At 40.8% G+C, this 18,089-nt stretch overlaps 1 long non-coding RNA gene across 5 annotated transcripts in view; it reads right to left on the reverse strand.

Moving 5' to 3' along the window:
* LOC143657851 (uncharacterized) overlaps window positions 1-18,089 on the reverse strand; it is a 139,438-nt gene that overhangs the window by 14,645 nt on the left and 106,704 nt on the right. For all 5 annotated transcript variants that reach the window (XR_013162977.1, XR_013162973.1, XR_013162974.1 and 2 more), the window contains 2 exons: window positions 11,704-11,934; window positions 7,601-7,745 (listed from right to left, as the gene is read on the reverse strand). This is a non-coding gene — a long non-coding RNA (uncharacterized LOC143657851). The remainder of the gene's footprint in view (window positions 1-7,600; window positions 7,746-11,703; window positions 11,935-18,089) is intronic.

The following is an 18,089-nucleotide window of genomic DNA, read 5'->3' on the forward strand; positions in this document are numbered from 1 at the left end:
CCCCCACAACATTGGATTAGGATAAAGAACATGGTTTTGTGGGGCACATAATATCCTCAAACTAACACATTCCATGCTCTGGACCCCCAAAGGACATATTCTTTCCATATATAAAATGCATTCATTCCATCAAAATATCACAGAAACCTTAAACCATTTCAGAAACAGTGCAACTGCAATACAAAATCAGAAACAATAGAAAATCTCATCAAAGTCAGTTACAGGCATGGTCTGTCCTAAGGCAACATTCTCCTCTGGCTCTGGATCTGTAAAATTCAGAACAAGTAATCTGCTGCCAGTATACAAAGTAGGGACTGTCATAGGATAAATGTTTCCATTTCCATAGGGAGAAATTGGGAGGAACACAGGGGATACTGTACCCAAACAATTCCTAAAAACAGCAGGGCAAATTCCATTGATTTCAAAGTCCAGGAGTCATCTACCCTTAGGGCTTGATAAAGTGTCAGTCCCACCCACTGTAAGGTTACTCAGTGGCCTGTTCTCTTCAAACCCTGGGATGAGGGTTGCAACATTGGAGACCTTTGGGGAAGCTGTGTTTTCTTCAGCTCTGCCCTCTCTAAGCATTGAGGTAGCACCTGGGCTCTCTGTCATCTCCAGAGCACATACTCAGTCCCTTCAGAACAGCAGGTTGGTAGTGAAGCTCCCCTCAGTCCCCAAGCAATGGGCTCCACCCTCCTCTCCCAGGCATGAGACAGGAAAACTCTTCCTGAACAAAGAAGCAGAGGGCCCACCCTCTGCTTCTGGGGCAAACTCACCCTCTCCATGTATATGTGCAGGTCTGCTCTCCTGGCCCAAGATTTCGTAGCTCCAAACCTTCCATGGTTCTGCCTCTGATGTCACTTTCCTTTCAATTTGTTGTTTTTCTGTCCTTTTTGAGCCCAGACTGGCAGTGGTTCCATTTATACAGACCTCACGAGAAACTTGTCAGTTTTCCATGTAATATACACAAATCATACGCATCAGATGATAGGACCTTCCATAAACCTTTCTGAATAATCCAATTTCCAATTCTGGCTCTTTCTGAAATGGTTCACTTATTCCATGTTTGGTTTAATGCTCATGTGGGGCACTATTCTCTGGTGTTTCCCTTTCTGGAAGCCTAGAATTTTCCAGACCACCAATTTCTGGTTTCTTAGTGCCAAAAAGGTCAGTTCTCAGCATATCCCTTTCCTGTCACATTTCACTGTAATCTTCCATGAGAAACCAGGCCACACTTTCTGCATTTATTTTGGAAATCTCTTCAGTTAAGTATCAGTTCATGGCTTTTAAATTCTGACTTTCATCCAATACCAGTATTCAATTTTGACAAATTCTCTACCACTTTAAAATAAGGATCACCTTGCTTCCAGATTGCAATAACACATGCATCATTTCTGATGAAGACCTTAACAGAACAGAAGTATCTTTAGAATCCACATCTCTACCAAAGTCTCAGCAAAGCAACCTAGGCTTTCTTTATGAAGCTCTTCACAATTCTTCCAGAATCTTCCTGTTATCCATTCAAAAAGCTGATTCACATGTTTAGTATTTGCAAACCACAGCACTCCTCTTCTCTGGTACCAAAATCTGTCTAGTTTGCTAATGCTGCTGAATGCAATATACCAGAAATGGGTTGGCTTTTATGATGGGAATTTATTAAGTTACAAGTTTTCAGTCCTAAGGTCATAAAAATGTGCACACTAAGGTATCCAGAGAAAGAAACTTTGACTCAAGAAGTGCCTATGGCATCTGGAACACCTGTCAGGGAAAGCAAGTAGCTGGCATCTGCTAGTCCTTTGACTTCTGCTTTCAAATGGCTTCCCTGGGGGCATCTCCAAATATCTCTGTCTATATTGGCTCTGAGCTTTTTCCAAAATGGTTCCCTCTTAAAAGACTCCAGTAAATGGATTAAGGCCTACCTTGAATGGTCAGAGATACATATCCATGGAAATCACCTAATCAAAAACTCCCACCCACAATTGAGTGGGTCTCATCTCCATGGAGACAACTTAATTAAAAAAACCCACCCAAACAATAGTTCTACCCTCGCAAGATTGAATTAGGCTAAAGAATATGGGTTTACTGGGGTGTACAACAGCTTTAAACCAGCACATCATCCCAGGAAGCAGCCAAAACAATTCCCTGACATAAATTTTGAGGTATAAATGTTGAAAAGTATTACTTTCAGTGGTGGTGCAATGATTTTTTTTAATTAATAAAATCTAATAAATCTTAGCATGGTTCACATGCAAAATTAGCAAAGTGTTACAATGAAATATAATGACCCAAATCACAGGGAATTGTGCCTTTGTGCACTATTGCTATTAAAAAATAACACTAACGTGAGAGTTAGCTGATATTTGCTAACCCCAAAATGATTGGTTATTTACATGTCTGTGTGTGTTTTTGTATGTTTATATATGTTTTCACACAAAAAGTTATTTCCTGCATTACAAACATTCAAGTTGTGCATCTGACAATTGTTTGCCTTATAAATATGATGATCCTTTGAGGTAAAGACATAAGGCTTTTAGCACAGCACAGGGCTCGGGCACTGCTGCGGTAACTAAGTCAGCTTTCTTAGGTTCAAAAATATAGATGAGTACACCCAAAATTTAGCAATTAACATAAATAATATTTTAATGCAATATTTTTTAAAAATCAAAATTTAGAGGTATTAGACTATACTGGGAGTATAATTAATGCTATTGACTTGTATACTTAAAATTGTTAAAAATAGCAAAATTTATTTTCTATGTATTTCACCATGATAAAATTAGAAAAAAAAAGTCTGCACAGCCATGAAAAAAAAACAAAACAAAATTAATGGAAGAAACCAGCGATGAGAAAACTAACAAAATTTAGAGTAGAGATGGGAATTATAACAGTGCCATGCTGTTTATTAGATTTTGAAACAAAAGAAAAAATCAGTAAAACAAATGCTGTCTTTATCTAGAACTCTGCTAGTTTGTTCAACACGGATTTCTTCCATAAATTTTGTTTTTTTAGAATAATACATTAAAATCTTATTTTTCTTGCCCATCCCAATCAGTACAGCAGAGTGGGATGCTTCCAGTCTCTGTCCCTCCATGGAAGCTTTGAACAACCAGCAGCAGCAGGGTGAATGCAAAATCAAGATAAAGTCTGCTTAAAACTGGTAGGATTTCATGGTATCCTGGCTGGCCCCTGCACCATCCCCTCATTGGCTCAGTGCAGATGTGTCCTATGCTCCCAGTACTGATGCCTGGTCCTAGTTCCAGAGGGAGCAGAATAGCTTTCATGCACATACTGAGAGTTTTATGTCTGGCCAGTATGTCTGGTGGAGCCCTGAGGGACTCACTATCTCAGAATTTGCCTTGTATGTAGAAGGCAACTCACCAAGGTCTCCTTGAGAATACTTTGGGAGAGGAGTCAGTCTGTGCTGTCTGGAACAAGAGACTGTGAGCTATAGGAAATATAGTGCACTATGGACAGTGAGGAAGCTATTTCCTAGGGAAGAGGCAACATTCAAAACCCTGCTAGAGGGGAAATTCCTAGGACCAAAGACACATGCTTTGGCATATGCAGAAAGAATCAAGGCACCCCCTACACTTTGTCCTGGAGCTATTCTCCAAAGTCATTGTATGGAGAAACCCTGAAGGAGAGCTCTCAACAGGTCCCATTGCAAAGTCTATAAAAAGTGTTTTGTTTCTTATCCTCATCTTCTTTCTCCTTCTCCTCCTCCTCCTCCTTCTTCCTCCTCTTCGTCATTGTTGTTAGCTGCTGGCATACAAGGGTAGCTTTGTTGCAACCATTAGCCTGATAAAACCTTAAGGAACAGATACCTCAGAGTCTAAATTCCAACAACAACACAATAAAATATCAAAATGTCAGGTTTGTCAACAAACAAAAGATGACAAAATATATGAAGAAAACGAAGTGCTGGCCCAGGCAAAGATGAGGATTGAAGCCTTGGAAACCAATGAGAAAGATCAGACCTGGGTCATGGCAGACAAAGACTTCTAAAACATGGTCCTAAATATACTCAAAGAACTAATAGAAAGCACGAACAGCAACAACAAAAAAAAGGAAAGCAGGGAAATATAGATGAACATAAAGAGAATATCAAAAGAGAATTGAAAAATATTAAAAGTAAACATAGCTGAAGACCATAGTAGCAGAAATTTAAAATTCCCTAGAGTGGTTCAACAGCTTATTGGACACTGAAGAAGAATCAGAGAACTTGAAGATAAGACAATCAAATCACTCCATTTGAAGAGCACAGAGTGAAAAAAAAAATCAAGGAAAATGAAAAGGAACTTGTGGGACAGCAGCAAGTGTACCAATATATGCCTGGAAGGAGTCCCCAGAGAGAGGGAAAGAGAGACTATCCAAAGAAATAATGACTGACAGTCTCCCAAATTTAACAGAAGACATGAATATACACATCCAGGATGGTCAATAAACTTGAAACTGTATAAACCTAAATAGACCCACAGCACACTAAGTTATAACCATGCTGTCAAATGCCAAAAATAGAGAGAATGAAAGCCACAGGAGAGAAGCAATGTGTCACACACAAGGAAGCCTCAGTTAACTAAGTCTGATTTCTCATCAGAAATCTTGGAAATGAGAAGGCAGTTGGAAAGCATATTGAAAGTGCTGAAATAAAAAATGTCCAATGACAAATACTGTATCTAATAAAGTAGACTTTAAAAAAAATGGTGGAGGGATTAAGACATTTCCAGATAAACAAAAGCTGAAGGACTTTGTCACTACTGGACTGGCCCTGAAAGAAATGCTAAAGAAAGTTCTGCGATTGAAAGGAAAAGATACTATGCAATTGATTGAGGGTATGTGAAGAAATAAAGATCTGCAGTAAAGATATGGCATAATATCAATACAAATGTATTTTTTTAATTTGTAACTCCACTTTTTATTTCTTAAAGGATTTAAAAGATAAATGTATATGATATAAAGATCTATGAATGGATTTAGACTCAATGTATAAATGTGTAATTTACAAGAACTACATAAAGGTGGGACTTCATTGAGGTATAGGAACATAATTATATATTCTATTGAAGTTAAGTTGGACTCGAAGCAAACAAGATTGTTATAGTTTTAAGATGCTAAATCTAAGTTCCATATTGTACTGATTTTAAACTGCTATATACTCCAGAAAGCCACATTCCTTTGATCCAATCTTGTGGGGCAGAACCATTGTTGGGTGGGACTTTTGTTTAGGTTATTTCTATGCAGATGTGACCCCACCCCACTCAAAGTGAGTCTTAATCCACTTACTGGAGTCTTTAAGGGAGAGACATTTTGGAGAAAAGCACAGATGCTTGAAGAAAAAAAAAATGCCCTGGGAGAAGGCAGATGAACCCTAGGAGCTGAGAGAACTATTTTGGAAACCAACCCAGGAGAAAAGGGCCAGTAGATATTGCCATTTACCTTCCCAAGTGACAGAGAAACCCCAGATATGATTGGCCTTTCTTGAGTGAATATTTCTTCTTGTTGATGCTTTAATTTGGACATTTTCTTGGCCTGAGAACTATAAATTTCTAACCTAATAAATCCCCTTTATAAAAGTCAATCCATTTCTGATATATTGCATTCCAGCAGCATTAGCAAACTGAAACACATATTAACAATGAAGAAATTATCAGAGAATATGCAAATTCATAGAGACTGAAAGTAGAGTATAGGTTCCCAGGGGTGCAGGACAGGACATTGATGGGAGTAAATGTAAAATGAGCATAGGGTTTCGTTTGGGATAAAGGGAAGATTACGTAATGATTGTGGTGAGGTTACTGTAACATTGTGAATGTAATTAATTCCACTGAGTTGTGTGTTTGGGAAGGGTTGTGATGGGAAGATTTATGTTGTACACATGCTTCCACAATTTAAAAATAATGACAGAAAAAATAGAAACTAAACATATAATGACAATTAAATGCAATACATGTTACTGGATGGGCTCTAACAATGGAGAAGAAAAGGTTCAAAAGGACATTCCTGGGACGTTAGAAAAAATTGGAGTATAGGATATAGGCTATGTATCAATGTTAAATATCTGAATTTGATAACTGAAGTGAATGTCCTTATTTGTAAGAAATATACATGGAAGTATCATTCCACGTATTTGAGAACAACCTGCTCTCAAATGTTCAAAAGATGATCACTAACTATCTATCTATCTAGCTAGCTAGATGATAGATAGATAGACAGACATAAAACGATACAGCAAACCCGGCAAATGTTAAAACTAGTGAATCTGGGTATCTGTGGGAGTCAGGGTATGTTGGTGCTTTCTGAATGGTGTTTGTATTATTTTTGCAACTGTCCTGTAAGTTTGAAATTATTTCAAAATTAAAAATTAAAAAATGTATTTGTTTTGGTTATTGAGTTTTTATGGTACCTTCTTAGATGTGCCTCTTTTTTTTGCACCTCACTTTAATTCCAGTCCTGGCTTCATTCCTGGCACAGAGTAGCTCCTCAGATATATTTATATGAATAATCGTATACATATTTATCATGAATTTGCCCATCTCTCCCTCAATCTGAAATGTCCCAGGGCTTCCAGTTTTAATGGTAATTAAGCTGCCCTACCCAAAACTTTCCTTCTCTTTCCTTCCTTCCACTACAGGGACTGGGCACTCCAAACTTTTAATCTTCACAGTTTAGAGTTTGGTTACTTCATCCATGTAATCTCATTTTCATACTGGCTTTCTCTCCTTAATTTTTGCAAAATGTCCAAGTTTTCCTTCCACTCTCCAAAAAACTCCATCTGTTTCTTTCTTCCTCTGATTAAGCCTAGTTTTCACCAAACACCAGAAATTTTAAGAAAAATTATTTTGCCCAATCACTGGTACTGTGACAAAATTACTCTTTTTATTCCATTGAACACTTACAGTACTTTGTAGTATCACTAGATATGAGGTTGTGCTAGTTTGAAAGGATGTATGTACCCTAGAAAATGTTTTAATCAAAATCCCATTTCATAAAGGTAGAATAATCCTTATTCAATACTGTATGTTTGAAACTATAATCAGATCATCTCCCTGGGGATGTGATTTAATCAAGAGTGGTTGTTAAAAGACCATTTGGGTGGGTCTTGATAAGTTTCTGGAGTCCTATAAAAGAGGAAACATTTTGGAGAATGAAGGTGATTCAGAGAGAGCATAGAATGCTGCAGCACCACGAAGCAGAGAGTCCACGAGCTAGTGACCTTTGGAGATGAAGAAGGAAAACGCCTCCTGGGGAGCTTCATGAAACAGGAAGCCAGGAAAGAAAGTTAGAAGATGATGCTGTGCTCACCATGTGCCCTTCCAGCTGAGAGAGAAGTCCTGACTGTGTTTGCCATGTGCCTTCTCATTTGAGAGAGAAACCCTGAACTTCATCAGCCTTCTTGAACCAAGGTATCTTTCCCTGGATGCCTTAGATTGGACATTTCTATAGACTTGTTTTAATTGGGACATTTTCTCGGCCTTAGAACTGTCAACTAGCAACTTATTAAATTCCTCTTTTTAAAAGCCATTACATTTAAAAGCATGCCTTACAAAATGCAGATTGCCCTGTGCCACCCCCAGAATTTTCTAAGAATTTTCATCTTTACCAAGTTCCTGATGATGCTGATGTTGCTGGTGCAGGGACCACGCTTTGACAACCAGTTCTCTAGTCAAACCTCTATGGGGCAGGGATGTTATCCAAGCATTGATAACATTGATAAAACAGCAGCACTGTTTTATAGCACAATGAGGCTGCATAAAATAAGAAAGAGAAATTAAAAAAAAAAATAAGGCAAGAATGTAATCCATTTTTGTTGTTACAACCTGCAATCATGCCCATAACAAAATGCCATCGTACAGTTTTATGAGTTGTTAACCATATTCTAAATCATTTTTTTTAATTGTATAAATAATCCTTACCTTCCTGAACTCTTTGGGCCATTTTATACCATATGAGGTTATTAAACACAACTGAGTGAAAGCTTATTTTCTACTGCAAATTTAGGGCTTTGCTTGTGATTTCTGGTTCCAGAAAATTTCTTGGCATTGACATTAGCCATTATCTCCTTATTCTGCCAACCGGACCCTTAAACTGGGCTAGCCACAATCTGGGCAAAATGCCCTAATGAAGCCAGGAAGTGGAGTTGATTGCTACCAAGAAAAACTTTTCCTTGTTGTGTCTTCCTGTAATCAGGTTGGAAGGCAATCGCTGGAAACTTCATTCTGCTCTCAGAGTTAAAATATTCAGTCTCATCTGAAGCATTGCTCATTTGAAAAAAATGAATACCCAGTCCTACTCTCCAGTGTTTCCTCGAAACTCAGTAACATCTGTCCAGCATTGCCCTCTAGTGCTTGTGGGCATGTTTGTAACAGTGCCTGGCATCTTCGAATTAGGGCATTTGGAATTAAGTTAAATTATCTAGAAAAAGATAACCTCCCATCAGTTCATAGTAGGCAGGGAAAAACTCCAGATACAGATGGTATAAGATGTTTTATGAGTGCTTACGGGGTTGATGAAGTAAAAAAAAAAAAAAAGTATATTTGTTAGGGTATTCTATTTCACTTGTCCATCACCACAGGCAAGATTGATCTACACTTTGACCTGAACGGAGAGAAAGTCAACAAGATAGCAGGTTAAATTAATGTAATCTTTTAAATTACATTTATTCCTTTGTGCCCATGTCCCTTCTGCTCTGAAAACTTGTCCTTGTCCATAGACAAAGGATAAGGTAAGGTGCATGTACAGAATATGCAGAGAATTTATTTCTGGATCAGTAAAATTCAAGGTGGATATTTGGTTTGTGGTGGGATGGTTGCTATTCGTTGTAGGAATCTACGAACTGTATACTATATTGAACTTTGCCTATCTGCCTGTAAAAGAAAGAGGAAAAAATTCTGGTGTTTCATTTTGAATACTTTTCTTCCTAGACTTTGCAGGTAGCTCCTGGCACAGCACAGGAGCAAAAGGTCACAGACATTGTCTGCCACTCTCACCTGTTCAAATGACATATTCCCTCTATTTCTTGGCCTGAGAAGTCAAAATGCATCTCCTAAGGTGGTGTTGTTATTTTTAAAATTTATTTTGGTGACAGAGCATTTACGTCTCTTATTGGATTAGAAGTATAGCTCTGGCTTTTGCTTTGTTTGATAGCAAAAATACGTGGAGATTTTCCAGGCTGATTTGATCAGAAATCAATGCCCTGTGATAGTCACGGTGTTGGAAACTAGTGCCAGGTGCTATAAAGTAATCATCAGTTCTATAAATAAAATTCCCTAGAAATAAACCCTAACTAGTTAATTCTCAATGGCAATATTTCACTAACTGAGAAAACACTTTTATAGCCTTGTCCTGATTTTGGCAGTTTTAAAATAAAAATCAAAAGGAAAAGATGAAACTGTATGGAAACACAACAAAAATGTATTTTGAAGTGATGGAATTATCACTTATGTATTTCCTCTTTAAATTTTTCTTCTTAATCTGAATTTTATACAAAAGACATATTTAACAGCATTATTGAGGTATGAATAAAATGTCATAAAATTTTCTCATTATGAGAGGACAATTCAATGATTTTTTTAGTAAATGTATGGAGTTGTGTAATCATCGCAATCTAATTTAGAACATTTCCATCACCCCAAAAAAGAAAATTCATGTGTGTTTGTGGTCAGTCCCAGTTTCCACCTCTAGCCCCTGGGAACCAACAATTTACTTTTTTTTCCATTGTGTGGATACAGCACATTTTTTATTATTCATTCATCAGCTGATTGATTTGAATTGTTTCCACTTTGGTGCTGTTATGAAGAATGCTACTAGGGGCATATGCTTTCATTTCTCTCTGGATAGATACCCAGGAGTGGAACTGCTGAGTCATATTTATGTTTAAAATTTTGTTATTAAAATGTTAGGAAACTTAATTATGTTTCCTAAATTTATGTTGAAAATCTTAGGAATTTTAGGAACATTTTTAGGAAACATGTTTGGGAAACCGATGAACTGTTTACTGCTGTGACTGTACCAATTTACGTACCTATCAGCAATGTATGAGTGATGTAAATGTACCTCTGCATCCTCACCTGCATTTGGGATTGTCATTATTTTTAACTTTAGCTCCTCTGACAGGTCTGTAGTGGCTTTAATTTGTATTTCTCTAGTGACTAATGATATCGAGCATCATTTCAGGTGCTTTTCAGCCATTAGTACATCTTCTTTGGTGAAATGTTTAGTCAAATATTTTCTCTGTGGTTTAAAATAAGCCTTTATTTTGGAAAAATTTTAGATTTACCAAAAAGTTGCAGAGATGATGAAGTTCCTATGTATCCCTCACCTAGTGTGTCCCATTATTAACATTTTACATTGATATGGTATGTTTGTCACAACTAAGAAACTGGCATTGGTACATCTACCAACTAAATTCCAGGCTTTACCTGGGTTGCACTAGTTTCCCCAGTCATTTCCCCCTTTCTGTTCCAGGATTCAATCCAGGATACCATGTGGTCTCTAGTTGTCAAGACTCCTTGGTCTCCTCTGCTCTGGGGCAGTGTCTAAGTTTTTCACTGCTTTTCATAACAGTGACAGTCTTGAGGCATACTGACCGAGTATCCCATAGAATATTCCCCAGTCTGGATTTGTCTGATGTTTTGTTCATGATTAGAGTGGGGTTAAGTGTTTGAGAAAGAATATTGTAGAGGTATACTTTTGGCCCACATTTAAATTGATTGTTTTATTATTATTGAGTTGTAAGGAATCTTTATATTTTTACACACAAATCCTTTATCAAGTATTTTAAAAATTGTATAATTTTAAATAGATCTTTATGAATAGAAAAAGTCAATATTTTAAAAGTTATATTTTAGTTATATAATTAATGTACTGCCATAAATCCATTAAAAAAGCAAGTGCAGAAAGCATATATATTGACTAACTCAATAGAGTAATGTGGAATACAACAAAGGTTCATGTTCCATAGTCAGGGTGAAATGCAACCATCATCCTGATAAAACTTGTTATTGAATAATATTTTAGGAAATCATATATAACATCTCTTCATAAATTCAGTCCAGCCAGGTTTTCCCACCAGCTTTGGGATTCTCTATTTCTTTGGTTGAGCACCAGAGAAAATTGGAGGTGCTAAAGAAGTGGTGGTCAGCATAGAATGGAAAAAGCACACAATTAAAATATAAAAGTCTTGGATTGACTTTCAAGCCCCATATTTGTTAATAACCTTACTGAGATTAAATTCACATACATTACAATTTGATGACTTTTGTGTATATTTCCCACATTCAATTTTCACCATCCCCCAAATAAACTCTATCTGTTAGCAGCACCCAATTCCTCCAAACATGCCTGCTCCCTATCCCATCAGCCCTAAGACAGCCACTATTCTCCCTCCTATGCATTTTCTTATTCTGGATATTTCATATAAATGGAATCATACAATATATAATCTTACAATATGTAATCTTTTGTGACTGGCTTCTTGAACTTACATGTTTTGGCATATATTAGTAATTCCCTTTTTTGCTGAATTATATTTCATTGTATGGACATATTAGATTTTATTTATCAGTTTTCAGTTGCTGGACATATAGGTTATTTCTCTAGTCCTACTTTCATCTGCTATGTGATCCTGGGAATGTAATTAGAGTGATGAAGGGCTCAGGCTCTATGTCCAACTACCTGGCTTCAAAACCTGATGCTGTTACTTACTAATTGCAGTAGTAGGTGCATCTCCATGGCATGTCTTTTGAGCTTCCTGTGCCTCACCTTCCTCATCCATGAAATGGGAGTAGTAGTAGTATTACTACGTTGTTCTGAGAATTTCATGAGTTAATAGAAAAAAGAATTTGAGCACAGCCTCTGGTCCATGGTCCTCATAGTTCCCTTTTGCTCCTCTTATCTTCTCATTTTAGAGATAATAGTCTTCCTCTAGTGGGTGTTCTGAGGATTAAATAGGATAAGGTATATGAAAGTATTTGGTTCAAAGTTTGTATACATAGCAAGGGTTCAGTAAATAGGGTTTAGAGGAAGGATAGCTCATTGTAAGCTGGAAATTCAAGATACAAAGCATGAATTTGGGAAATGAATCTCAAATTATGTGCACAATCTAAATAAATGAAAAATTATATCCCAGTAAATCATTATGGAGCAATAGAAGCTTGTGGGGATTGGATTACATGTTGAATACAGGGAGAAAGAACAAGATTGCATGAGGGATGAAGAACATACAAATAGGGAATAGACCTACCAGATAGGGCAGATCTACCCCTGAGACAGGGGTCAAACTGCAGGCCTTACCGGAGGTGGGACAAGAAGGCAGTGTAGGAAATTGTAGGATTTAGTTTTTCCTCTAGGGAAGATAGTACATGTCCAGGAATTGTCTGGAACAACTGTTTGTGGGACTTCTGTGACCAGATTCACATTGTACACTAGCCTGATGTTGGAGAAGCCATAAAATATCGCTCACCTGGCTGCGTGGCTGATGCAAGGCAACAATGATGACCAATCCCAGAAATCTGCCCTCCGCCCTAGCAACAACAGCCACCAATCCCCATCCAATACGTGTCCCTGCATGCTCCCAGCCTATATAAGCCTGTGCACTTCTTCAATAAAGCAGACGCCTTCCGCTCTTCCCTGAGGGTTGTCTCCTGAGTCGTGTGCTGTGTGCTCTGTGTCTGTGTGACTGACTCAGTACGGCCGCTTACCCCCAGCCATCAGCTAACCAGCCATCAGCAACCCAACAAGTGGCGCCCAGCGTGGAGCCACCCCCTCCTCTTTCAGTGGTTCTCCGTGATAGTCGCCCCCTTCAGTGGTTCTCAGTGACAGCCACCCCCATCTCGGTAAGTGGCCCCCTCGGCGGTTTCTCTGTGCATACCACCCCCTCTAAATTCTCCCTATCATGGGCAACACCCCCTCCTCTGATTTTGCGCCTCAAGTTTGAGCCATTCACGCCTTATTGGCTGTGAGGTGGGTTAAAATCTCTGAAAAAACTGTGCACGAGTACTGGGAAGTCCTTATGCGATCTAACCCCTGGCTCAAAACTGCCTTGATATGGGACCCGAATACTTGGTCCAAACTCCTTCAGCACGTTCGTGCCACTGAGGAACATGAAGGAAAAATTTTTCCTCTAGTTCTTGTCCCCACCCTCCTTGCGATATATGCATGATTCACGGGAGCCCCTTCTGAGGCGTTTTCATTTTCCTCTGCCATGTTGGTTTCACCCATTCCACCCCCCACCTCCACGCTTGAACCATTGCCTGCTTCCGAACTCGAGCCTCCCATTTCCCAACCCAAGCATTCCCCGCCTCCATACAAGCCGTTCTCCTCCTCTGCGGTAGCTTCACTATATCCTTCTCTACTCTCACCCGCTGTGGCTGCCGCTGCCATGGCTACCTCTCCCCCTGCTCCTCCTAAGCAGCTGCCAAGGAGCCTCTAGGCTGCCGAGACCTGCTCCCTCTCCTTCGACTTCACTTCCCCCTCCTTCTGTCCCTCTCCCTTCCCACTGCGCATGCACTTCCTTCCCCCATGCCTCAGCAACACTACCGCGCCCTCACCTGTTTCCCTTTAATCTTCACCCCACTCCCATCTCAACACTATTGCCTGTAAATAAAACAAGCTCTCCTTCTACCCCACTCTGGTCAATGCTCCAGGCAGCCTTCCTTTCCTTAAACTCCTTTCCTAACCTTATTCGTAGTTGTTGGCTGTGTGTCGCCACCCAGGCTCTTTATTATGATGCCATAGCTATTAATGCCTCATTTACTACTTCTGATGAGGACAATCCCTCCCAATGTCCTTGGATTGACAAAGACACCCAAGAGACCTGGTACCAACAATTATTCTATAAATCCTCATGGCTAACCACCCTAATTTCTTCTATTCTGGGACCCCTTTTCATCCTCCTTCTCCTAATATCTATAGGCCCATGTGTAATTAAGCACCTCCTAGCTTTCGTTAAAGTAGGAGTTAATGCTCTCCACCTTATGGCGCTTATGCAGCATAATCACCCTATTCCTTCCCCTGGCTCTATGTACGATGGTGTTGTAACAGAAGTATGATAAACCCCCTAGCTTAAAGGCCCATTGTTAAATTGTTTAAGATCTATTGCAGATGTGGCTGAGAGGGAATTAAGCACTGGAGAAGTTGAAGATTTTATCGCGAGCTGCCATCATCAACCCCCTGTGCACCCTTCCCCCCTGCTCTCCCACCAGCTGCTGTGTACCCCTGAGTCCCAAGATAGTCCTTGGGCTCCTTGAGGCCCCCATCCCCCTCCCGAACACCGGTGGTTTCTGGCCTACCCCCTCCCACATGCACTCCCGTTGTCTGGGCTTTGGCTTTGTTATAAAGTAGCATCGCCTGAATCTCCATGGTCTCCATTACAGCCAGCCTATGCTGCGCGTCACAATCCTCCTGGGTGATGATCAGCAGGCAGCCAGTGACAGGTAAGACCTCCTGGGGAGGCAACCTAAGACAGGCGCTGTTGACCCTCGCTTCTGGTGGCTTAGCTGGTAGCCAAACATGGGTAAGATGTCTGGAGGAGGCAACCTAAGACAGGCACAGTTACCTGGAAAGCTAAAAAACAAAAAAAGGAGGAATTGTTGGAGAAGCCATAAAATATCGCTCACCTGGCTACCGTGGTTGATGCAAGGCAACAATGATGACCAATCCCAGAAATCTGCCCTCCACCCTAGCAACAAAGGCCACCAATCCCCATCCAACACGTATTCCTGCATGCTCCCAGCCTATATAAGCCTGTGCACTTCTTCAATAAAGCAGACGCCTTCCACTCTCCCCTGAGGGTTGTCTCCTGAGTTGTGTGCTGTGTGCTCTGTGTCTGTGTGACTGACTCAGTATGGCCGCTTACCCCCAGCCATCAGCAACCCAACAGCCTGAGATGAGTGGAAAGGCCAAGATTGATAAATCACAACACAGAATTATAGGTAAATTCTTCTGCACTGTGGAGGCTGGAGCCCCTCCCCCACTGGCACAGCAGACTGACTTATGTCTCTCCTCAGTGGGAAACAGAAGTCCAACAGTAGGAGAGCTCATCCAAGCTCCAATTGCAGATTTGATTAACAAATTCAGACTGCTAAATACATCCTCCAAGCACAGATAAATCTGCAACTCAAACAGGAAGCCCAGAGACTATAATAGCCTTGATGCTAGTAGGGAGGAGGCAGGGCTGACAAGTTAAAAAAGAAACAGAGGTTTTCTGGATTTGGAAATAGGCAGTGCACCAAGAAAAGGGGCACATAGACCCAGAAACCAACTCTGGCTTTTAATTGGTGTCTCCAGGGGGCTGAACAGAGTTTCTCTCTCTCTCTTTCTCTCTCTCTCTATCCCTCTCTCTCTCCCCCCACCTCTCTCTCTGTCTCGTACACACACACACACACACACACACACAGGCACACCCCATTAAAGAAAGCAGGCATTCTCAGTTTTCAAACCTGCCCTCAGGCAAGGGAAGAATTAAGGAATGCCTGAGACAGAAAGCAATTAATCAGGTGGAGGTGACAGTTTCCTGAAGAGCTTATCTTTCCCAAGAAAAGGGGGTACAAGGCCCAGCTCAAGTGTTTGCTCTCATTCAGAAAATTTAGACCCCAGGGGCTGTGATAGCAGCAAAAGTTTCACCCTACAAAAAGCAGAGTGCAGCTGTCCAAAACACATTCCCAGCAGGAGGGGAGGGGGGCTGCTTGAGAGTTCTGTAATGACTAAAGAGCAGGTCTTTTCTCCCCTAAAAAAAATTAATAAAATATGGTGCAGAGCTCAGCAAAGACAGTGACTGTTATTTAGAGGATTCAGTCCACAGAAACTGGAAAACAAAAGCAGTTTAAGCCCACATTCATCCTTAGCCACTGTCTCAATCACACCATGGCAGGGACAGGGTCTCCTGAGAATTAAAGGCACATGAGCACTTTACAGCTGTGGGGAGCAGTGGACTGACAAGTGCCATCTACTAGACAAGACAGGAAAAGCACAAAATTAAGAGGCACCCTGCTGAGTCTCATTGCCAGGAAACCTTGATACTGATTATACCCTCTTCCTGAATCCTGGACTTGTGTTTTCTGGGAAAATCTGAACAGGGTCAATCCTCTAGACCCTACCCCTAGAGCCAGACCTCCAGGTAAAAGTTGCTAGACATAATGAATGGAGTTTTAAAAACAAATAAAGCAAATAGCAGATCAACATTCCCTGAAGAGGAAGCTGAAAGAGGTTTTTCCTGGGGGTGAAACAACTACATGCAAAAAAAAGGCAAGCTCAAAAACTTCCATAAAGGCAGGGCCAAGATGGCGGCTTAGTAAGGTACGTGCATCTTAGTTCCTCCTCCAGAGAAACTACTAGGTGAACAGAAACAGTGCAGAACAGCTCCCGGGGCCACGGTAGGGAATGGACACACAGCATACCCCAGTCTGGACTGGCTAGTCTGACTGTGAGACTTGGCTGCGGTGAGATCCCCAAGTGGCGCGCGACCCCCCGAGCAGTGGCAGCTGTGGCGGCCGGAGCTTCTCCCTCCCTCCTTCCCGGGCCGGCTGAGAGTCTCGGAGAGGCAAATTTCCCAAGCCGCGGTGGCCGGCGCCCCTCTTGTGCGGGCGGCTTCCTGGTCCGGCTACGAGTCTTGGATCAGAGGGCTACCCAAGCCGTGGTGGCCCTCCCCCGCGGGCGGCTTTCTGGTCCGGTGACAAATTCCCCAGGCCACGGCGGTCTGCGACCGACGCCCCTCCCCCGCGGGCAGCTTCCTGGCCCGGTAGCGAATTCCCCGGGCCTGCTGCGGCCGGCACCAATAGGGAAATTAATAAAGGAGCCACAAGGTTCCCTCAAGCCGTGGCGGCTGACGCCCCCACCATGCGCGGCCCCCCAAACCAACTGAAAGAATTGGATCGGAAATCCCCAGGCCGCAGAGAACGGTGACTGGGGGGATCCCTTCCAAACACGTGAGACAAACGTGTGCCACGAGCGCCACCTACTGGGCAGGATAAGAAAAACAGAACCCAGAGATTTCACAGAAAAATCTTACAACCTTGTTGGGTGCGACACCCAGGGAAATCGGAATAAATGCCCAGATGCCAGCAGCAGAAGATAACGGTCCACGCTAAGAAGATTGAGAATATGGCCCAGTAAAAGGAACAAACCAATAGTTCAAATGAGATACAAGAGCTGAGACAACTAAGGCTGAATATACGAACAGAAATGGAAAACCTCTTCAAAAAGGAAATCGAGAAATTGAGGGAGGACATGAAGAAGACACGGGCTGAACAAAAAGAAGAAATAGAAAAACTGAAAAAACAAATCACAGAACTTATGGAAGTGAAGAATAAAGTAGAAAACATGGAAAAAACAATGGATACCTACAATGATAGATTTAAAGAGACGGAAGATAGAATTAGTGATTTGGAGGATGGAACATCTGAATTCCAAAAAGAAACAGAAACTATCAGGAAAAGAATGGAAAAATTTGAACAGGGTATCAGGGAACTCAAGGACAATATGAACCGCACAAATATACGTGTTGTGGGTGTCCCAGAAGGAGAAGAGAAGGGAAAAGGAGGAGAAAAGCTAATGGAAGAAATTATCACTGAAAATTTCCCAACTCTTATGAAAGACCTAAAATTACAGATCCAAGAAGTGCAGCGCACCCCAAAGAGATCAGATCCAAATAGGCGTTCTCCAAGACACTTACTAGTCAGAATGTCAGAGGTCAAAGAGAAAGAGAGGATCTTGAAAGTAGCAAGAGAAAAACAATCCATCACACAGAAGGGAAACCCAATAAGACTATGTGTAGATTTCTCAGCAGAAACTATGGAAGCTAGAAGACAGTGGGATGATATATTTAAATTACTAAAAGAGAAAAACTGCCAACCAAGACTCCTATATCCAGCAAAATTATCCTTCAAAAATGAGGGAGAAATTAAAACATTCTCAGACAAAAAGTCACTGAGAGAATTTGTGACCAAGAGACCAGCTCTGCAAGAAATACTAAAGGGAGCACTAGAGTCAGATACAAAAAGACAGAAGAGAGAGGTATGGAGAAGAGTGTAGAAAGAAGGAAAATCAGATATGATATATATAATACAAAAGGCAAAATGTTAGAGGAAAATATT

Source organism: Tamandua tetradactyla, chromosome 15 (genome assembly GCF_023851605.1).
Source record: "Tamandua tetradactyla isolate mTamTet1 chromosome 15, mTamTet1.pri, whole genome shotgun sequence".
Classification (NCBI taxonomy): Eukaryota; Metazoa; Chordata; class Mammalia; order Pilosa; family Myrmecophagidae; genus Tamandua; species Tamandua tetradactyla.